The sequence below is a fragment of the Triturus cristatus genome, chromosome 11 (genome assembly GCF_964204655.1).
Source record: "Triturus cristatus chromosome 11, aTriCri1.1, whole genome shotgun sequence".
NCBI lineage: Eukaryota > Metazoa > Chordata > Amphibia > Caudata > Salamandridae > Triturus > Triturus cristatus.
In genome coordinates, this window is record NC_140594.1 from 469,673,162 (window position 1) to 469,695,993 (window position 22,832).

Sequence of the window (22,832 nt, forward strand, 5' to 3'; positions counted from 1 at the left end):
AGGACTGCACTGACTGACATCCTGAAAGTTAACCTGCACCCACTGCAATGGTGGCATGCTTCATGATGGGATAACTGGCCTGGGGGAAAAGGAGGTCCTGACTTGAAAACAAATAACACAGATGCCGGCCATACACACATCTTCTATGCTAAAACACATTGCACACGTGGTACCAGTCACTCACAAAGATAATGCCCGGGCAAGGTGTCTGACACATGGGCCTGATAAATGATGTGGCTGAAAATCACACATATGCACTGGCCAACCCAAACATGGTTGCACACACAGACATTGCAACCATATGTTCAAACTCACTGTCTAGGAATGCAATGTCCGGGGGTACCCCCTGTCCTGGCTGTGGAGGTGTGTCTTGCAGATGACAAGTGTGGAGGTCCATATATAGTACATTGCACAAAGCACACAGGAACTCACATATACATCATTGACAGGGGACATCTGACAGTGAATGGAATGGACACACCAATATAGCCGACACCATAGCATGGTCTCATTCACACTCGGTGCTGTTGTGAGCTGCATTCCACTCCTACATTGTGCTGCAACATATGCATCCTTCACACAACACACCACTCACTGACATAGACACTGTAGACACAAGGTCTAACCTGGACTGCATTGGAGGAGACATGCTACTCACAGCAGCCAAACCGCAACACACACAACACCGGCTCTCACTGTCATGAGCATTGAAAAGCCAGAGTGCTTCCATGACACCATGGAGAACATTAACAAGTCAAATCACATATGCATATACACAATTCAGCACCAGACTCATTAACGATAGTGACATCATCACTTGTATGAAATGAGATGGGAACTAGGAACACTGTAAAAAACACTTTCTCCCAAGAGATCACAGGCATACCGGACTGTTACCATGTTGTATCAATACACCAATGTGACACACAAAGACTAGCAAAATCTGCTACCACATACGCCCCAATCTTACAACATATCCTCAGTGGAATTACACGTATGTCCTTGTTAAAGGTAAAATGTGTACAGGGATGACACACCTGTGTCAGCAACGTGATGGCCCTTGAGTAGTAATAGCATGCCCAGCTATACATGAGCTGGGCATGAACACACTTCGACATGCACATTGAAATGTTTCATGTTGGCTGGGCAATGTGCCACAACAATATCAATCTCTGTCCGTGACAACTTTGGACAAAGCAGTGTACAGGCACGCATCCTGACTTACAGTAGCAAATGTCATGTATGTGAACCATTGATGCCTGTAGAATCATAACTTACATTGTGTGTCTCTTCCAAACACAGGTGGTGCTGGGGACACAGCAGCAAATGAAGAGGAGTCCCTGTCCTAGACTCCGGTGGACCCTCAGCTCTCTGGTGTGGATCAGTCTCTGTCCTCTAGGGATGACGAAGAACAACCTGGCACCTCCGGTGTGAGTCATCATGCAGCACCAGCATTACAAACATCTGCACCCCCTGTAACCACGCCTCCCGCATCAGGCAACAGACAGGGCACCCCCGCCAACATGGACAGACCAAGGACACAGAATACCGACAGCACAGGGACACAGGACCCCCAGGAAGCTACGGACAACACCACCAGTAACAACACCCAAGGGGGCCCAGTGTCACCTATGCGTGCCGCTGCAGGTCCTGCCTGTGTGGCTAGGGGTGCTGGGAGGGGTGGTAGGCAGAGGTCGCGGCTTGCAGAGGGGTCCGGACTGCATGATGACCCCCAACTGGAATGCATCATAGATGCGTACCAGGATAGCACCGGAGGATTCGGCCAGGTAGTGGGGATTCTCAAGGACATTCAACAGGAGCAGGCAGCCCATCATGCCTGCATCGAGGCAAAGTGGGATGCACTTACTGCGGTGCATAGGGACATACTCACATGCCTCCACCAGATAAGCACCAGCATGTCCACACCTCCCTCTGTGGCCACAACATCTGTTGCCGCAAGATCTGCCAGTGCCACAGGGAAGGAGGATGACTCTGGCGGAGAGTCCTCTGCACCGCAGACACCTGCACCTGAGGATCCCCCCCCCCGAAGAAGAAGAGGGGTCGTCCGAAGAAGGACTAGGGAGACTCAGAAGTCCATGCACATCCCCCAGGGCCTCAAAACCTGTTCTGGAAAATGTTCTTTGTGCGCAAACCGTTCACCTTGTCGTATCTAACACAAATCGCCTACATGACATGGAGGGTTCATGTTGGTCCAATGTAGCAGATGACTGTGGACTTTACTCTGGACATTTTAGCTACCAACACTTCCAACTCTACTGTGAACTTTGGATACAAAACCCAATGTACAGCACCCACCATCCTATGCACTATCCTCACTCATGTTTGAAAATAAACTCACCAGTACACCATACTTACCTCTGTTGTGATTCCAACTTGTTATGTGTCATGGAGATGTTGATCTGCTAAAGATCACAGTGCATGCCAAATACTACGGCAATGTGATCACCGTTATGTGAGTCATGGTGATGTGACACATGTGAGAAGACGCACCACTATGGCACCACAACACATACTCACCATGGCCATGTAACTCATCCCATACAATGATGTTGACCTGAAATACAGTGGAATGCACAGACACCACACCTATCCACAGTCAGTGGTAACAATCCCACAGGTGAGATAAGCAAATGTCAGTCAGATGTGGGAAGACAGACAACGCACATAACAAAGCATAGCACAGGTTCATTACAGATCAGCAACATGTTTATTCCACAACAGTTGCAAGGTAATTCTACGTGACAGTGGACACACGATCACAAAGTGTCGGAGAATTGAAGTCCAGGGGTGTGTGCTACATCACTTGATAGGAATCGACAACTTCCACCCTGGGGTTGGATTCTGGGTGTTGGGGGTCAGTGTTGACCAAACAACAGGCAAAGTACCCAGGGAGGAACAGACACAAGCACAGTCAAAAGCACAGCAGAACAGGAGAGAAATACAATAAACATGCACAAAACATGTCAAAATAAACTTACACAGAAACAAGTTAGCAGTTCGATACTATTGTGGAGTGCAGACCACCTGAAAGGACACATCACTGCACACATTCAGTCAAGTAGCACACAGACACACTCGCACAGCAACAGAGCAGCCCCAACACATTTTAGGCTAATTCAATACATTGACATAACAACCCTGTAAACTCACATTCAGGTGAAGAAGTTGTTGATGAGCTGTGTGCGGACGTCACCCTCATCATCATCATCACTGGCATCGTGGCACAGGCCTGGATCCTCCACAGGTGGCGGATGTAGGTCATCGTCATCCTGGATAAGAGGCAACTTCTTCCGAACTGCCATGTTGTGTAGCATGCAGCAATCAAGGATAATTTTGCACACATTTGCAGGGTCATATGGGAGGGCCCCTACGGTCTTGTCCAGGTAGCGGAAGCAGCTTTTTCAGGAGACCAAAGCTCTGCTCAATCACCCTCCTTGTCCGACCATGTGCCTCATTGTAGCCCATCTCGGCTGGTGTCACAGGGTTCCTGGGGGTGTCAGCAACCACAGCATGTTGGGGTATCCGGAGTCACCTACATACAAACAATTGAACAATTAGCTGAGTTTTGAAAGAGGGTGGAATACAACATTGCCAAACACACACAATGGTAAACAGTCAGTACACACCGACAAGCCAGGCACGCTGATTTGGCATCTGTGACATCAGTGTTGCAATGCTTAACACTCCGTCCATCATTTCCTTTGGTTTTTGCTTTGTTCGCCATAAGTTGGCAGGGTATGCTCAGACGTGAGTCCCTTGCTCACTTTGCCACTGGATTCAAGCAAGCCTGGCTGAAGATGGCTGAAATGCCAGAAACCGGTCCTAGGAAGCTTGTTTCCGGTCCAGGGAAGACATGGCTTGGCAGTTCGGGCTGGACTGTTCCAATAAGGCACAGGGTCAGACTGATTTACATATGGCCATGTCTGATCTGGGGTGGTTGAGTGGGCTAACGAACGGTGATGGATTAAACCCAGATCAGTTGACTGGGGGTGAGTGCTTGCAATGTTCAACACTCAGTCCATCATTTCCTTTGGTTTTGCTAGGAAACTTGATGTACAGGTCAAGGAAATGCAACATCCCTTCCAAGACATCGCGTAGCACACGACTGAACATAGTTTGCGACATACCACCAGCAGTAGCCACACTGTACTGGAAGGTACCAGTGGCAAAGAAGTGCAGGGCTGCCATCACCTTCACCTCTGGGGTAAGTGCTATAGGGTATGTCCGGCCAGGTAGCAGATGTGGCGCCAACTGCTCAGCCAACTCCTCAATCACTGGCCTGGTGAAGCAGTACCGTCGGATGCAGTCGCTTTCCTGCATGGTTTCAAGGTCTGGGAACGGTCTATGGACAGCTGGTGCCCTGCAGTACAGAGATGAACAAAGGAAGATTGTTGATTCATCCACCCATTTGGGTATGACCAAGCAAAATATCACATGATACATCATGACAATACACAATGTACTGAGGTGTGTGCTGTTGGGTATGGACACATATGTCACCTACATGCCCATCACCTCACATCTCAAGTCAACATGTCTATATAAGTTCCATGTAGTGCAATGGCCAATCATTGGGCTGTGTCACAGTACCTATGTACTGCTGTCACGTTACAAACACACACCACAGTGACAAGTGAGGCCTGATGTCTCCCAGGCATCACAGCTCTTTGACATGCAGATAACCAGGGTCCCTGTATTGCCACCTCGACACTGGCATGGCGTATCATGTACACGCCACAAAACAACCATGAGTCCCACAGGTAGTGGCCCCTGTTGACTCTGCAGGCCCTACATGGACGTCTCATAGACACACACACAACATCAATGTTGATGCACAAATCACATGGATGTGGAGACTGTCTCCCATTGGGCACATTTGATCAAACACATCTGAGACACAACATGCGCACAGACTGTGTGTGTACATCAGAATTGTGGCTTTGGGTCTCACTGTGACGTACATACCATCCCACCCAGGATTCAGGGTGTATGTGACATGTCCTAAACATATCCAACCTGCAACTGTGTCCATGACTCATGCCCATAACTGTACAGTTGCACATCACAGTGGTAATGTGTGCAACACACAAAGGATTCTGTCCCCATGAACACATGCACAGCCTGGGAGTGGCTGCACAAAAGTGGCACACAACAAACCAAATGTTGCCCCCTCAAACCACACAGGTAATGCAGCCTTACATGCCATGGGATACAGTGTGACACATGCTGTAGTGTGGTAGGTGTGCACCTGAGTCCCTGGCAAGTAATTGTGTGTGGAAGCCGTCAAAAAGTCACACCAATGTCAACCGACGCGGGTGACTTCTACAGAGACGCATTGCACAGTTCAGGACCGAGCTGTGTGTACGCTTAGCCATTGACTGCAATGAGAACCGATGCGGGTGACTACGATGCATACGCGTCGTGCAGGCATGGACCAAGCCGTGCGTATGCTTAGCCATTGACTGCAATGGGAACCGATGCGGGTGACTATCATGCATGCCCATTGCACAGTTCTGGACCGAGCCGTGCGTACGCTTAGTCATTGACTGCAATGAGAACCGATGCGGGTGACTATCATGCGTACGCATTGCACAGTTCAGGACCGAGCCGTGCGTAGGCTTAGCCATTGACTGCAATGAGAACCGATGCGAGTGACTATCATGCGTACGCATTGCACATTTCAGGACCGAGCTGTGTGTACGCTTAACCATTGACTGCAATGAGAACCGATGTGGGTGACTACCAATCATACGCGTTGTGCAGGCATGGACCGAGCCGTGTGTATGCTTAGCCATTGACTGCAATGTGAACCGATGCCGGTGACTATCATGCATACGCATCGTGCAGGCATGGACCGAGCCCTGTGCACGCCTTGGCCATTGAATCGTATAGAGACGGGTGCGTGTGGATTTTCAAACTACGCGTTGTACATTCAGTTGACCAAGCCGTGCGCACCCATTGGCTCTGGACTGTCATGGAGACGGATGCGGATTCAAAACTTGTACGAGTCGTGCGCTAGAAATTCAGTTGGATGCCTACAACAATGTTGCAATTTCTAGGGTTTTATGAAGGTGAAAATTTGAATGATGTGGAAGACGTGTACGAGTCGTACAATTCCATGGATTGGCCAGATTCATAGAATGCAACCGTGTTGGACCTATCACTTGGGACACATGGCACAGATTCTGCTTCTGCAGCACAGTTATAAGGCTGGCTTACCCTCAGGAAGCTCACTTGCCTGCACTACATGCTACTGGACCACATCTCTGCTACCACTGCTGCTGTCTCTGCATCCTCTGGCTACTGCTATGGCACGTACTCTGGAGAGGGCCCCAGCCTTCACTGAGGAGGTGAACCAGGCCCTGCTGGACGGGCTCCTTCCACAGTACTGCAAGCTGTATGAGAAACCAGGGAAGCAGGTGAGTGTGCAGTCCACTGCCTTCCTAATTGTGCATGTTGTCTGACTAGCAGTACTAGCAGTGTGTCTGACTAGCAGTACTAGCAGTGTGTACACCAGTGGCAAGAGCACTCACTGAGTACTTTCAACCCCCGAAGTGTGTAGGTACATGTAATGAACAGGTGTTCTGCAGCAAAAGTGCATTTGTGCAAGCTTCAACTTCCCAGGCAATGTTAACATGTCAGACATGCAGGGCATTTGTCCATTTCCATGGGTGCACTACCTGTGTAACTCATTTTCCTTTGTGATGACGGCATGGATATCCAACTATGTGCAGCACAAATATGGGGCATGTGTGTTAATGGACTTTTAACTTTGTCATCCTCACAGGTTGATGCCCACCAGAAACAGGAGATCTGGTGGACCATCGCCCGGGCAGTTCGATCAGTGGGGGTCTACAAGCGCCGGATGCATAACTGCCAGAAGAGGTGGCAGGAACTTCAGGGCTGAACCCGGAGGATCGCAAGGGTCCAGCTGAAGCTGTCGCCTCCTCGCAGGAGGGGCAAACACCGGACCCTGACCCCCCCACATGCTCAGGATTCTGGCGGTGGTCTTCCCGGACCTGGATGGGCAGCTGTAGGCCAGACTGCAGCAAGGAGGGGGTAAGTCCATGCCTAATCTGTGTACTATGTCTGACATGCTATTTGCAGTCTTTTGGCCTGGTCACACTTCCACATTAGGTAGGTCTTGTAGTCCAGGACTCATGTCCCTCAATTGTGTGATGCACTCTCCTCATCTGATCCACAGGTGTGGAACCTACAGTCTGTGGCTTGTGTCACTAGGGCACTGTGTCCCTGCAGTCAGCTATGCTTCAGGTTCCGGACAGCATCCGTTACCGTGACTCTGTTGTGTGTTTCATGGGTGGGCCAATTGTTTACACAATGCCTGAGATCTGACATGTGATCTGTGTGTGCCCTTGATATGTGTTCCAATTGGGGGTCCGACTCACCACATGTGCCTGGGGTATTTCAAACACACCCATGCAGCAGGGGACTCCAAATATTGTGGGCCTCAGGAGTATGTATATCAAGTGTGTCACACTTGCTTAGCCACCTGACTACTGTCCAAGGCTATACACTGTTTCACGTGGACCTGGGCAGTCATGCCTACTCAAGGGCATTTAGAAACACTCTGTAATCCCACTCCTGTGTATCAACTTACAGGTTGTGCTTAGTGACATGTGCCTTCAGGTGTCTGCCTCTGTGTCATTGTGGTGTGGCTTCCTTTTCAGGACAACTGGGGTGTTCATGAGTTTGAGGGTCAGCAGGACATCTGAGATGTGACTATAAGAGACAAGACCTGTGTGACATATAGGTGTGTGATCACTTGACACTGCACGATGGTGTATGCAACTGTGAACTTCAGAGAGCTGTGTTTCATGCACATCAGACTGTGATGTGCTCATGTACAGGGAGTTGTGTTCGCAGAGACTCATATGTCTGTTTTGTATGATGTGGGGTTATCTGGGTCTGGGATATGTTGATTGCAGGGGATGAACAAGTGCACTTGTCAGCTGGTGAGTTTGCTTTACCCATGACCTATGATTGTGACACAATGGATACTGTTGTTGTCTGGATGCCCTGCCCCTGTGACAGGAGACCATGATGGCTGACTTTCCAGGCATGCCTGTGCCATTGCATTTAACTTGCTATGAGTGATCCTGCATTGGGATCGAATGTGCTCCATGCACCCCATTGTGGCATTGACTAACAGGCCATGAGAACATCATAGTGTTGCTGGTATGCATTACAAGCATGTGAAATGTGACTCTGCCCATCCCTTCTTCCTGACACCTGTACTGAGTCAGTGGCAAGAAATGTGATGTGTGTATAGTAACATACTCCTACATGTTCACTTGCATGTCAAACAAATGTGTAGGTGGTGCATGTCTGCACATTTGGGTATTAGCATCCAACATGCAAAAGACATATGGGTGCAAGCCCAGGAGGGATATGAGTGCCATGGTTGATGTTGAGACTGACAATTGGCTTATTCAAAACAGTGTGAGCACTTTGAGCAGTGTTCAGCTCATGATGCCAGGGCTTGCCCTGTGATGTGCTGTACTCACTGTGGTGTGTGCGGTCAGTGCAGGTGACTGATGTTGTTCTTTTTTTCCTAATTCTATCCAGAAACATTCACGGCCACAGGAGGGGACAGCTCCACGGACCAGGAGGCGCCACAGAGCCAGACTGGGACTGAAGGCGAGGAGTTGGAGGGACCCAGTGGAGCCACACCAAGGAGTCGTCAGCACCATCCACCCCAGCTGAGGGCCACAGCGGCTCAGAGGATGACTCCCTTGTGGAGGCGGGTGTCAGCAGCCACCAAACCCCAGCTATTGAGGCTGTCCCCGCCACTGCCACCACCATCACCACCCTGCCATCGGCTCCCATCCCAGAGGTCAGTGGAGGCTCCCATGTTCGGGAGCATGTCTCCTTTGTGCCAGGCACTGCACCCCCTGCCCCTGTGTCTCCTGCTGCCCTGAGTATGGAGTCTGTGGACTTGCTTCGACAGATCCATGTAGGGCAGACATCAATGCTGAGTGTCCTCCATGCACACACCAGTCAGTTGACACAACTGGTGTCGTTCATGAAGGGCATTTCATCGGGCATGCCTGCCCTACAGAGGACCAATGAGCCCCTGGCCTCCTCCCTAACAGCAGCAGTGTCCCTGCTCCAACAGTCCCTCACCCCTCCTACCCCTGCCCCATCCACGATTCCTTGCACCCTACCTGTCCCAAGCACACACACACCAGCACATTCACCCAAACCCACAGACACGGGCAGCACACAAACACCCAAACCAAGGTCAAGACGTGCACACAAGCAACCTCAGGGGACTGATACCACACTCACAGGGGATGGTTTGCAAACACACACACCGGCATCCACAACCATTCCGCAGTCCTCAGATACCTCTCCCTCCAAGACCCCTACCCTTGCCTCACCTGCAACCCCAACTCCCAAGAAGCTCTTCCTCTGTGACCTTGGCCTCTTCCCCACCAATCCAGCAGATCCAGCTTATAAGGGGAAGAGGAAGTCCCCACACACAGAGGGGAGTTCCCCTCACACCAGGACACCTTCCCCCAGGTGCAGTCAGACTGAGGCCCCCACCCGCAAGTCCCACCAGAGCCGAAAGAGCAAGACCCCACCCCCGCCCCACAGCTCCACAACACAGTCTCTGTCCTACATCCCCCAGGCCACCACTCCAGAGGTTCCCCGCCACAACCTGCCCCAGGTTCCCCCGCCCACAGATATACCATCCCCAAAATGCTCTGGCCCTCCCCCCCACCACTTGCTCTTCCACCCCCGCCCCCCAGGTCAGACTGTTTGTACCACTGGTGTGGGGACCGTGACCCCCCTCTGTCCTGCTGACCTCACCTGAACCCCATTCCATTCCCATGGAGTTGGGCACTGCAGTGGAGTCCACGACCACCTGTTTGACTTGGGCACTGCAGTGGGGACCCAGCGCACTCCATCTGACCTGCCCACTGCAGTTGTGCCGGCACCCACCCCATCTGACTTGTGCCCCACAGTTGTGACTGCACCCACAATGTCAGACAACTCCACTGCAGTTGCCAGTGACTATCCTGCATCCACCACCCCTTCACTGCCTCCTTCTGCTGAGCCCTGATCCTGTCCCTGCGGTGCCTGGCCTGCCCCCATGTGTGCCCCTCCAAGTGGATGTCCCCTGTCCTTACCAGTGCAGGCAAGCAACGTGTGACAGTTGTCACTCAAATCACATTGTTGACATTTGGATATGGACTGGCCATTGGCCTTTGTTTTGAAAGGACTTTGCAATTGCATTTAAATTTTTCTGAATAAAGCATTTGTATTTATCCTTGTGAATTTGATTTAGCTGTACATTATGTTGATGATGTTTACCATGACCTTGCAGTTATAATGCTTGATTTCCAATGTTGAATACTGAGGTGTTGATGTGATGTACTCTATGTGGTCCATGAGCTATGTATGCTATTCTGGTCGGTATCCATGTCATCCTTTGCAGCTAACTAGGTGTGTCATGATTAACAATTTGTGAACATCTCTGTAAACATTTCATTTGCATGGTCACATCTGTGGCTTGCACATATGCTCATATTATGTGCTTCCCATTGTCCAATTCGTCTATTTCCCTGACTGTGGCTGCATCTCCATTGGACCTACAGGTGTGGGCATCATTGGTGTAGGAGCAACTGAGTCCTGTGTGCAACTTGCTGGACATATGTATTGAGTATGTGCAGATGACTTAAGGGACACTCCCGTACCCAGGCTGTTGTGACCAGAGCCTTCATTGGGTGGTAACTGATGGCTGACTGACCAAGTGTTCTGCTGACATGACTGAGACCTGCTGGGACTATGCTTGGCACATCTGAGCTTCCACAGGAGTTGAGTCCCCTCAAGTAAGTGTGTTGTTCCGTGACATTGCCTGGGCCCATGGTGTCTGTTGTGTAAGCATGTGTGTGTGAGTCCACATCCCTTTTTATACACAGACAGTGTTCCCTTGATATGTTCCTGTTGTTGATGCTTGCTGAGTTGTACTGTGTTCATCCCACATCTTTGTCCTGGGCTACCAGATGTGTGGGTGCATGACACACTACTGTTAATTGGTGTTTCATCATTGGGATTTGTCAGTTTGGAGTGGTGATGATGTGGTCAGACGCAGATGGGACACAGTCAGGGCTCCCCAAGGCACTTGTTTGTTTGCAATATCATGTAGTTGTCCCTAGGTGGTACCTTTCGGTGATTGAGACATGTGTATGTGTGTGGGACTGCTCCCACTCATCAGGTTCAGGGCTGCAATATTGTCAGGTGTCAGCATGTGTGCCTTTTGGTTCTCCTTGGCATCGGCATTGTCCTGGGACTGTGGCAGGGATTCTGAAGGTTGCGGGAGCTTTGACGTCATGGCCATGCACCGCATACTGTGCAGTATGTCTGTCATTCACCAGGGTTGTAGACTGTCCTTGTGTGGTGAGACTGTGCACCATAGTTCCTCCCAACATTACTGTGTTTGTCATGGGTGCATGTGCAATGTCATCTGTCCATGTGGGCTTCACAGATTCACATTGGTGCAGTTCAGGGTGTGTGGTGCTGAGGGTGGACAGATGTGAATGTTTGCATGGATCGGCCCTTACCTCCTGTTTTCCCATGGATGACGGGCCATGCTGAGTGATTTGTGTAGGTGTGATGTACGTTTGTGGCACAGGACATATGTCTGGGTTTCACAGTTTGTACGACATCTACCTTGTCATCACAGTGGACGTATCATGCATGCTTGTGTCACCCCAATGTATGGTCCCTGGGGGTAGTGCTGTTGTGTGTCAGTCTCTTGCTGTGTTAGTTGCTGTTCATTCTAGTTTGTGTCACATGTGTCTGTTGTGCTCCCTCTCATCTCACAATACCTGATTGCCCACTAAGGGGGGCCCAATGATGGGTGACTTTTGTATGGCATTGTGTCCACATCTGTCTCAATGTGGTTCAGCCCCCCTCATGTGTTGTGTAGTTGCCTGGGGATACTGAGACACACATACACATGTTGTGTCAGATGTGCAGTGTCAGGTTGCCTGTTTGTGTTTGTGCATCTGCACCAGTGCATTGGTATTGCTGTTGGGGGCCATTGTCTGGATGTTGTTTTTGTGATTTTCCCTGCTGTCCCTGTGAGTCATATCACTTCATCCTGGTTGTTAGGTCTCATTGCTTCCATGAAATGGGAGTTTGTGACCTGACACCTACATTCTACACAGGATGTTTTGATTTGTGTGTCTATTTTTGAGATGTGTGTATGCTTTGTGATGGTCACTTCTGCTTTTGTGTCTTTGTACACTGTATGCAATGTCAGCCCCCATGGGTGGTGCTTGTCTGCACATGGCCGAGAGTATGTTAGGATTTCACAGCTCTGTTAGCCTCACCACATCTCTGTGGGTATGGGACACAACCACTACTTTGCCACAAAAATGTTTCATGTGTTAGGACCAGGAATCATACATGCTGTTTGGCATTTGCAGCTTTGACCATGATGACACTTACCTTTTGGTCACTGTGATGAGGGGGGTTTTAGACCCCATCACCACAATGCTCAACATTTGCTGCCGTTTGGAACACCAAACTTAACTTTTGTTCTACACAGTGAGGGGGTGTTAGTGCACATTGACACAGTGCTATTGTGATGCTTGCCTTGTGTAGGCCACACTCAGATCTTGGTCACACATGTGATGGTAGTTACATTGTACGTTCAAAGTCATATTCACTGTTCTGGGCATTTGTCACAGACTACACACTGCTGTCATGATGTTAGGGGGGATGTTTTTTGCTGACATACCTAATGTTGGTATATGATGGATGTGTGGCGCATCACCCATCCTATGGGTGGGGGTGGCAGTAGTGATGGGCAACATAGTCCCTATAGGTGGGGTGGCAGTAGTGATGGGCAACAAAGTACCTATGAGTGGGGGTGGCAGTAGTGATGGGCAACAGGTCCCCCATGAGTGGGGGTGGCAGGAGTGATGGGCAACATAGTCCCTATGGGTGGGGGTGGCAGTAGTGATGGGCAACATAAGCCCTATGAGTGCGGGTGGCAGTAGTGATGGGCAACAGGTCCACTATGAGTGGGGGTGGCAGGAGTGATGCGCAATATAGTCCCTATGGGTGGGGGTGGCAGTAGTGATGGGCAACATAACTCCTATGGGTGGGGGTGGCAGTAGTGATGGGCAACATAACCCCTATGGGTGGGGGTGGCAGTAGTGATGGACAACATAGTCCCAATGGATGGGGGTGGCAGTAGTGATGGGCAACATATGCCCTATGTGTGGGGTGGCAGTAGTGATGGGCAACAGGTCCCCTATGAGTGGGGGTGGCAGGAGTGCTGGGCAACATAAGCCCTATGAGTGTGGGTTGCAGGAGTAATGGGTAACAGGTCCCCTATGAGTGGGGGTGGCAGGAGTGCTGGGCAACATAACCTCTATGGGTGGGGGTGGCAGTAGTGATGGACAACATAGTCCCTATGGGTGGGGGTGGCAGTAGTGATGGGCAACATAGTCCCTATGAGTGGGGGTGGCAGTAGTGATGGGCAACAGGTCCCCCATGAGTGGGGGTGGCAGGAGTGATGGGCAACATAGTCCCTATGGGTGGGGGTGGCAGTAGTGATGGGCAACATAAGCCCTATGAGTGCGGGTGGCAGTAGTGATGGGCAACAGGTCCACTATGAGTGGGGGTGGCAGGAGTGATATGCAATATAGTTCCTATGGGTGGGGGTGGCAGTAGTGATGGGCAACATAACTCCTATGGGTGGGGGTGGCAGTAGTGATGGGCAACATAACCCCTATGGGTGGGGGTGGCAGTAGTGATGGACAACATAGTCCCAATGGATGGGGGTGGCAGTAGTGATGGGCAACATATGCCCTATGTGTGGGGTGGCAGTAGTGATGGGCAACAGGTCCCCTATGAGTGGGGGTGGCAGGAGTGCTGGGCAACATAAGCCCTATGAGTGTGGGTTGCAGGAGTAATGGGTAACAGGTCCCCTATGAGTGGGGGTGGCAGGAGTGCTGGGCAACATAACCCCTATGGGTGGGGGTGGCAGTAGTGATGGACAACATAGTCCCTATGGGTGGGGGTGGCAGTAGTGATGGGCAACATAGTCCCTATGAGTGGGGGTGGCAGTGGTGATGGGCAACAGGTCCCCCATGAGTGGGGGTGGCAGGAGTGATGGGCAACATAGTCCCTATGGGTGGGGGTGGCAGTAGTGATGGGCAACATAAGCCCTATGAGTGCGGGTGGCAGTAGTGATGGGCAACAGGTCCACTATGAGTGGGGGTGGCAGGAGTGATATGCAATATAGTTCCTATGGGTGGGGGTGGCAGTAGTGATGGGCAACATAACTCCTATGGGTGGGGGTGGCAGTAGTGATGGGCAACATAACCCCTAGGGGTTGGAGGGGTGGCAGTAGTGATGGACAACATAGTCCCAATGGATGGGGGTGGTAGTAGTGATGGGCAACATATGCCCTATGTGTGGGGGTGGCAGTAGTGATGGGCAACAGGTCCCCTATGAGTAGGGGTGGCAGGAGTGCTGGGCAACATAAGCCCTATGAGTGGGGGTGGCAGGAGTGATGGGTAACAGGTCCCCTATGAGTGGGGGGGGCAGGAGTGCTGGGCAACATAACCCCTATGGGTGGGGGTGGCAGTAGTGATGGACAACATAGTCCCTATGGGTGGGGGTGGCAGTAGTGATGGGCAACATAGTCCCTATGGGTGGGGGTGGCAGTAGTGATGGGCAACATAACCCCTATGGGTGGGGGTGGCAGTAGTGATGGACAACATAGTCCCTATGGGTGGGGGTGGCAGTAGTGATGGGCAACATAAGCCCTATGAGTGAGGGTGGCAGTAGTGATGGGCAACAGGTCCCCTATGAGTGGGGGTGGCAGGAGTGCTGGGCAACATAAGCCCTATGAGTGGGGGTGGCACGAGTGATGGGCAACATAGTCCCTATGGGTGGGGGTGGCAGTAGTGATAGGCAACATAGTCCCTATGAGTGGGGGTGGCAGTAGTGATGGGCAACAGGTCCCCCATGAGTAGGGGTGGCAGGAGTGATGGGCAACATAGTCCCTATGGGTGGGGGTGGCAGTAGTGATGGGCAACATAAGCCCTATGAGTGCGGGTGGCAGTAGTGATGGGCAACAGGTCCACTATGAGTGGGGGTGGCAGGAGTGATGTGCAATATAGTCCCTATGGGTGGGGGTGGCAGTAGTGATGGGCAACATAACTCCTATGGGTGGGGGTGGCAGTAGTGATGGGCAACATAACCCCTATGGGTGGGGGAGGGGTGGCAGTAGTGATGGACAACATAGTCCCAATGGATGGGGGTGGCAGTAGTGATGGGCAACATATGCCCTATGTGTGGGGGTGGCAGTAATGATGGGCAACAGGTCCCCTATGAGTGGGGGTGGCAGGAGTGCTGGGCAACATAAGCCCTATGAGTGGGGGTGGCAGGAGTGATGGGTAACAGGTCCCCTATGAGTGGGGGTGGCAGGAGTGCTAGGCAACATAACTCCTATGGGTGGCAGTAGTGATGGACAACATAGTCCCTATGGGTGGGGGTGGCAGTAGTGATGGGCAACATAGTCCCTATGGGTGGGGGTGGCAGTAGTGATGGGCAACATAACCCCTATGGGTGGGGGTGGCAGTAGTGATGGACAACATAGTCCCTATGGGTGGGGGTGGCAGTAGTGATGGGCAACATAAGCCCTATGAGTGAGGGTGGCAGTAATAATGGGCAACAGGTCCCCTATGAGTGGGGGTGGCAGGAGTGCTGGGCAACATAAGCCCTATGAGTGGGGGTGGCACGAGTGATGGGCAACATAGTCCCTATGGGTGGGGGTGGCAGTAGTGATGGGCAACAAGTCCCCTATGCGTGGGGGTGACAGGAGTGATGGGCAACATAAGCCCTATGAGTGGGAGTGGCAGTAATAATGGGCAACAGGTCCCCTATGAGTGGGGGTTGAAGGATTGCTGGGCAACATAAGCCCTATGAGTGGGGTTGGCAGGAGTGATGGGCAACATAGTCCCTATGGGCAGGGGTGGCAGTAGTGATGGGCAACATAACTCCTATGAGTGGGGGTGGCAGGAGTGATGGGCAACATAGTCCCTATGGGTGGGGTTGGCAGGAGTGCTTGGCAACATAACCCCTATGATTGGGGTGGCAGGAGTGATGGGCAACATAGTCCCTATGTGTGGGGGTGGCAGGAGTGATGGGCAACAAGTCCCCTATGAGTGGGGGTGGCAGTAGTGATGGGCAACATACCCCCTATGAGTGGGGGTGGCAGGAGTGATAGGCATGCAACCCCTATGGTGGCCTGTTGCTAGTGGCCAGGATATGGATCCCCTGGGTGTGTGTGACATTTGGCGGGTACGTGTCGTTTGTTTGTGTGGTGGGTGTCTGACTTACCGTCTGCGCCGTCCGCGTCTGTTCTTGTTCCGGTCATAGATGTACAGTACTGGCATGACCTGCGCAATGGAATTCATGATGTGTTTGTCTTGTACACGCTGTTTGTTGCTTTTTCTCGTACCCATTGCTAGCTGGTCCGTCTCGTAGCCGTGGATTGTGTTCTGGCGCAAATCGTACCTGATATGCTGCTTTCCCGGATGCTGTGACGTGCTGTACGTGGCAACCCGTCCGGCACGTATGATTTGCGCATCGTACTTGTCCGGCCAGAAACTGCTGCGGGTACTGCTTCCGGGCGACTCGGTGATCGGAGGTACGGAAAATGAAGCTTGAATCGCAGCCTACGTGTCGGTCGGATATGTGTCAGTTATGCGCATTGTACTTCATCACCCGGACGGACCGGCTCCGGGTGCGAGGAGTCATAAACCACACGGACTGTGATTCCTCTACATTGGCCTTCTGCTTCCTCCTCTTATGATAGTTGAACTAAAGTAGCTCAACAAAGGAACCAAATGAGTTGGTCTTCTGCAGTGGCCCCACTGCCACTTTAAGCTGTTGTCAAGGACTGGATGCTGTGAAGATCTCGCTTATTTCCTTTGTCACTGAATAAAGAAAGGACAACTCTTACCAGTAGCCCTTCTAGTAACCAGGATTGAAAATACAGAGTGGCTTATCTATGAGCCCTTGCGTCACTTTTATGTTGCTGGTGGGTCATTTTTTGTGACGCACCAGCAGCGTAAAAAAGCGCCATGTTGCGTCATATTTACAAAGTGACGCATCTAGGTAGATGTGTCACTTTGTAAACCCCTGCACCACATTATACCTGCCCCAGGTATAATGTATGCAGGGTGGGTGTTCTGACGCAAGTAAGCCTCGTAGAAGTGACGCAGTGAAATCTATGAGATTTCACTGCGCCACTTCTAGGATGCAAATGCATCAATATCTTACGGCTGCTTCACAGCAGGCATAAGACTGACGCAGGCACATTTGAAATGGGACTTGCCCATGTGAAATGACCCATTGATGGAGTTGCGTCACTTTTGTGACACACTCCAGCAATGCGTCATTTTTGCGACTACAGATACGTCAGAAATACTGACGTACCTGTAACTCCTTGCGACATGATACGTCATATCATAAATATGACGCATCCAGCATGTCGCAAGGAGGGCGCAATGAAAAGTGACGCATCACTGTTTTCACGCTGCGATGAGTCACTTTTCTTAAATGAGGCACAGTGAAACCTGCCATGAGTATCATTAAGCGGGTTACAGTTAAGAGGGAAAAGCTACAACTGGCATAAAAGAAACTGCTTGGAAATAGGGATTGATCTTGTTTGAAGGTAAAAAGCTTTACAAGATTTGGCAAGTAGGACAACATAGAAAACCTGAGACAGAGTAGAGAAATAGTCTAGCATAAGCTTCCTCTTTGAACAATCCAACAGAAAAAAACAGCATCTCAACACATCCTTCCCAGCTTCAAGCTTCTTTATATAAAAGTAGAATAGGAAATTACTTCATAGCAAAATGGTGGAACTCCATCTTGGGTGCAAAAGATCTGGCAGCATAAACTTGACAACCATCTTGGTTAGGAATTAATATGATCCGAACTACATCCACTGTCATAGAAAAAGTGTATTTTCTTGTATGACAGGCATATGAAGTGAGATCAAATGCCTGACTTCTTGCCCTATTTAGCCCATGTGGTGACTCTCATCCTACATTCCACTATACACATTCCTCCGAACTCTCACCCTGAAATTCTGAACTATGCACATAGCATCCTTCTGCCAATAAAGGCTAACACATCCCTTGGTGAAACGAGCAGGAAATCCTTACTGCATGTCAAATATGCCGCCTTCCTTTCTGCTGATGTCGAACCAGATAACCACACCATCACTTCAGTGGAATGCTCTCCGGTGTCTGTGGCTGTATTAATTGTGCAAGCGGTTCTTCAGGGAGTCCCACCTAATGCTACCTTCCAATTGCTGAAAAAATTAAAAAGTTAAAGGTATGTTGACTTTGTGTTTTATTCAGATTAGTGTCTAAATTGCAATGGATTTCAGTTTGGTATCTGGTGCAGACAATGGGAAAATATGAATCTTGGTGAATATTTGGTCCTCACATTGGCTGTCAGATATTCTTAATGGATTAGTAACAACATATGAGATCAAGTAGTGCTGTGTTATTGGATAACACCAGCCTCTCTTACTTGAAGCATGTATGCCATATAAAGCTAATTTTGGGTTTGGCATGTAAGAACTAGTCCCCGTGCAACCACATTCGTCAATTACTGTGAATGGGAAATCATGGGACTTTCAGAAAAAGTGATGGACATATTTCAGCTCCTTCAGAAGTGAGTCTTAGTCATCAAACAATTACAGCATATTATAACATATGTATTGCATATAATATTTATATTGTTCAAACCTATCTACAGATGCAGCAAAGAATTGTACAGGAACGAGTGCAAAGAACAGGGATAGGGGATGATTCTAAGATTGTATATAAACCTGGAAGAAGATGGAAGGATGAAGCCTTAGTGAGGAAGCCAGTGTATTTTGCATAGGATCCACAGATATAACACATGCAGCTTGTTGTTCATGATTAATGATGGACCTGTCTCTTGCGGAGATGTGGTTTGAGTTCTACTTTGAAATGCAAGAAACATTGTGCAAGTCCAATGGGGGATTTTATTGATATTGTTATAACTATTTGTATGTGTATTTTTAAATCAAACTATTACTCACAAGGGTATCCTGGCACCGAGCAGGCTTTGTGAGCCTAGTCCTGCCTAATGTAGGTTAGCTAAGTGAAAAGCTAGGTCTTCAACATCTTGTGGAATTCAAGAAGAAAGGAGTAGGCTCTGAGGTGGAGGGGAGGCCATTCCACATTATAGGAGCGATGTAAGAGAATGTCTGTCCTCCTGATCTGGTTCTAAATATTCATGGCATATGTGCGAGTATGAGACTTGTATTCAATGCACGATCAGCTACAATGGTATCCTGGTGCAGAGCAAGCTTTGTGTGCCTAGGCATGCCTATGAAAGGTTGATTAATTGAAAAGCCAGGTCTTCAGAGTCTTGTGGAATTCAAGATGAGAGGAGGATGCTCTAATGTGCAGTGGGAGGCCATTCCAAATTTTAGTAGCAATGTAAGCGATGAGATGTCTGGGTGATTGGTGGAAGGAGATTTGACAGTTCAGGTAGGTGAGGCCTAAGTTGTGTAGTTCCTTGAATGTGTATGTAAGGAGTTTGCGATAGAAGTATCACAAACCAGCGGAATGTGAATTCTGTGTGAGAGGTTGAGAATAAGTCTGGCTGCTGAATTCTGGATGGTTTGTAGTCCTCCAGTGAGCTGCTTGGAGATCCTGGCGTAGAGGGTGTTCTCAAACTCAAACTTGCTGGTGAATAGGGCATGAGTGACAGTTTTACTAGTGTTGCTTGGGAGGCATTTAAATATTGTCTTCAGTATCTTCAGGGTGTAGAAGAAGGATGCAGTGATGGCGTTGACTTGTGCATTGATGTCCAGTTTGCTGTTGTCTGAAATGGAATTCCTGGTTGACTGAGGTATGCATCCACTACAGGCAGAAATCCCTCACTAGTCAGGGTAAGCTAAGTACATGCTAAAAGAAAGCATTTGCTCACCCGTTGGTAGCTTGGCACAGAGCAATCCAGCTTATCTAAAAAGGCAATGTGTGAACTATTTCTGCAAAACACACACATAGAGTAACACTATAAATACATCACAAAAAGACTCTACACAGGTTTAGAAAAATAGTTCATTATATTAAGAATGAATCAAGACAAAAATGACATAAATCCAATGTATAGAAGTTGAGATATTGAGTTTAAAAAGAATAAGTGGAAAATAGCACTTAGAAGCAAATAGCCCTTTAGGTGTTATATGAGGTCGCGCTGGACCAGGGCAAAGGCAAAGTTCGGGCTGACCACGATGGAGCACCGGTCACCTACAGGACCCATGCAGGCCCCGGTGAACTAAGTACCTTTCCTAGGTGCAACGTTAGATGCCTCGTGAGATGCTTCGAAGCGGGTCCCGCAAGTTGAGGATGCGCCAGTTTTCTCCACACGCTGATGGTGATGCGTCAGTTCGGTAGACAAATGCTGGAGTCAATAGGCATAGAGCATTGGTTTCTCCATGCAAGCGAGGGGATAGGTTGATCTCTCCAAGCTGCAGCAGCAAAGATACACTGTCTGATGCATCGATCTTGGAAGGAAAAGCGCTGGTTCCGATGCAGTGCGCCAATTTTATTTCTGCAACCGGGTGAATGCGCAGGTTCTGCTACACAAGACAAATGATGTGTCAAAGTCCATGTTGCAAGTAAATGGGTCCCTTCCAGTGAGCCAGGCACAGGAGCAGGGGTAGAAGCTTTGATATCCCTGAGTCTCAAGCTACTGGAGGTGAGCCAACAAGCCCTTGGAGCACACTTGAAGTGAAGTCAGAGCCCAGCTCTCCTTCAGCAAAGTCAGAGAGAAGCAGGCAGCAGGAAAACACACAGAAAAGCAGGCCTTCCAGATAAGCAGTCCAGTAGAATGCTTTAAGCATCACAGCAGTTCTTCTTGCAGGACTTCAGTTGCAAGTCCAGAAGTGGATCATTTTAGGGGGCCAGAGGCCCCGTACTTATACCCAAATGTACCTTTAAAATGGGAGTGACTTCAAAGCAGCTACTTGAAGTGCACAGGTCCTCCTTTAAATCCAGCCCTGTCTGCCAGGTATCTATGGGGGTGTAAATCAGCCCTTTGTGTGGGGACAGGACACTACCTATTTAGTGAGGTGTTAACCCCTCATTTCCATCCTGCCCAGGCAGGGCATCAGAATACAGATATATGAAGATGGGTACTCAGACACACCTATACTTTCTGTGTTTGTGGCAGTCTAGAGGGAATGTACAAAATGTAGCTATCACTCACCCCAGACGTGTATTGGAGACAGGCTGCAATGCACCCAGGGCAGTAAGTGCAGGCAAATGTCCACATTCTAAAAGTGGCATTTCTAAAACAGTAATGTTAAATCCAATCTCACCAGTAAGGAGGATCGATCATTACCATTCCAAATATAAAACATGAAGTAGCACTTCTTTCTGATCAGGAATTACCACTTAATAGTGTATAAGGGAATTCCCAAAGCTAACCTATGAGAGGAGTAGGCCTCACAGTATTGAAAAAACAAATTTAGCTCTTTGTCACTACCAGGACATGCAGAATGTTAAGGTACATTTCTACTTTTCACTTACATAGCACACTGCCCTTTGTCCTGCCTACCTATGGCTGACTCATATGTAGTAAAAGGGGAGTTTGAAGCTTGGCAAGCAGTTTTAAATCCAAGTCGAAGTGGCAATACACTGCAATAGCAGGCATGAGACAGATTTTAAAGGCTACTTCTATGGGTGGCACAGCCAGTGCTGCAGACCAACTAGTAGCATTTAGCTTAAAGGGCCTGGGTATATGTATACTACTTTACAAGGGACATATAGGTACATTAAATGTGCCAATCATGTGTACACCAATTGCACACTTGTTAAGGGAAGAATCACATGCACTTTAACAATGGTCAGCAGTGGTGGTCAAATCAAAAGATTCGGGTGGAAGATCACCCTAAGGATGACAGGTCCAACATGTGTTCCCCCCAGCTGAGAGTGGGGAGATCTACCCAGTCTATGGGGGGTTCTCTTCACTAAGGTGGAAAAACCTGGATAGACCACCAGCATTGGAGTGGTCAACCCCTGGTCTGTGTTCCATCTTGAAGTCCGTACCCTGTAGGGAAATGGACTACTTCAGCAGTTTTGATTCTCACCCCTCATTTGCATGAGTCACCTGAGGGGCCTATTGTAGGTCTGAATCAGGAAGTAAGTGCCAAATAAGTATGGTCTCAGCTCCTTCAGTGCCCAAACCAAAACACACGCTTTTTTTTATAGCACTCTAATTTATTTCCCTGGGGGGTGAAGGCTACAGGTTGGTCTAAGCCCTCCTCATTAATTTGAAATAGTACTGCCCTGATGCCATGTTATGAGGCAACGGTTTGAACAATAAACTCCTTTGAGAAGTCAAGGGCCCTAGGAACAGGAGGTGAGCACATGGCCGGCTTCAGGGAATCAAAAGGATTTGGCATGCCTCAGTACAAAACCCATTTCTGAGGTTGCTTTCTGGGAGTCAGGTCAGTCAAGGCGGGGGGGCAACAATGGTGTCATAGCCCACAACAAATCTCCTATAGCATCCAGTGAGACCCAAAAATACTCTGACCTCAGTGTGCTTTTGGGTTGCAGCCAGGCCATGATGGTTTTTATCTTGGCCTTCCCCATGCCCACTAGGTTTCCCAAGTACACCAGTGACCCATGCCCCATTTGGCAGTTATTTGCCTTAATAGTCAGGCATGTCTGTTGCATAGCCTGACGCACTTCCTCGTG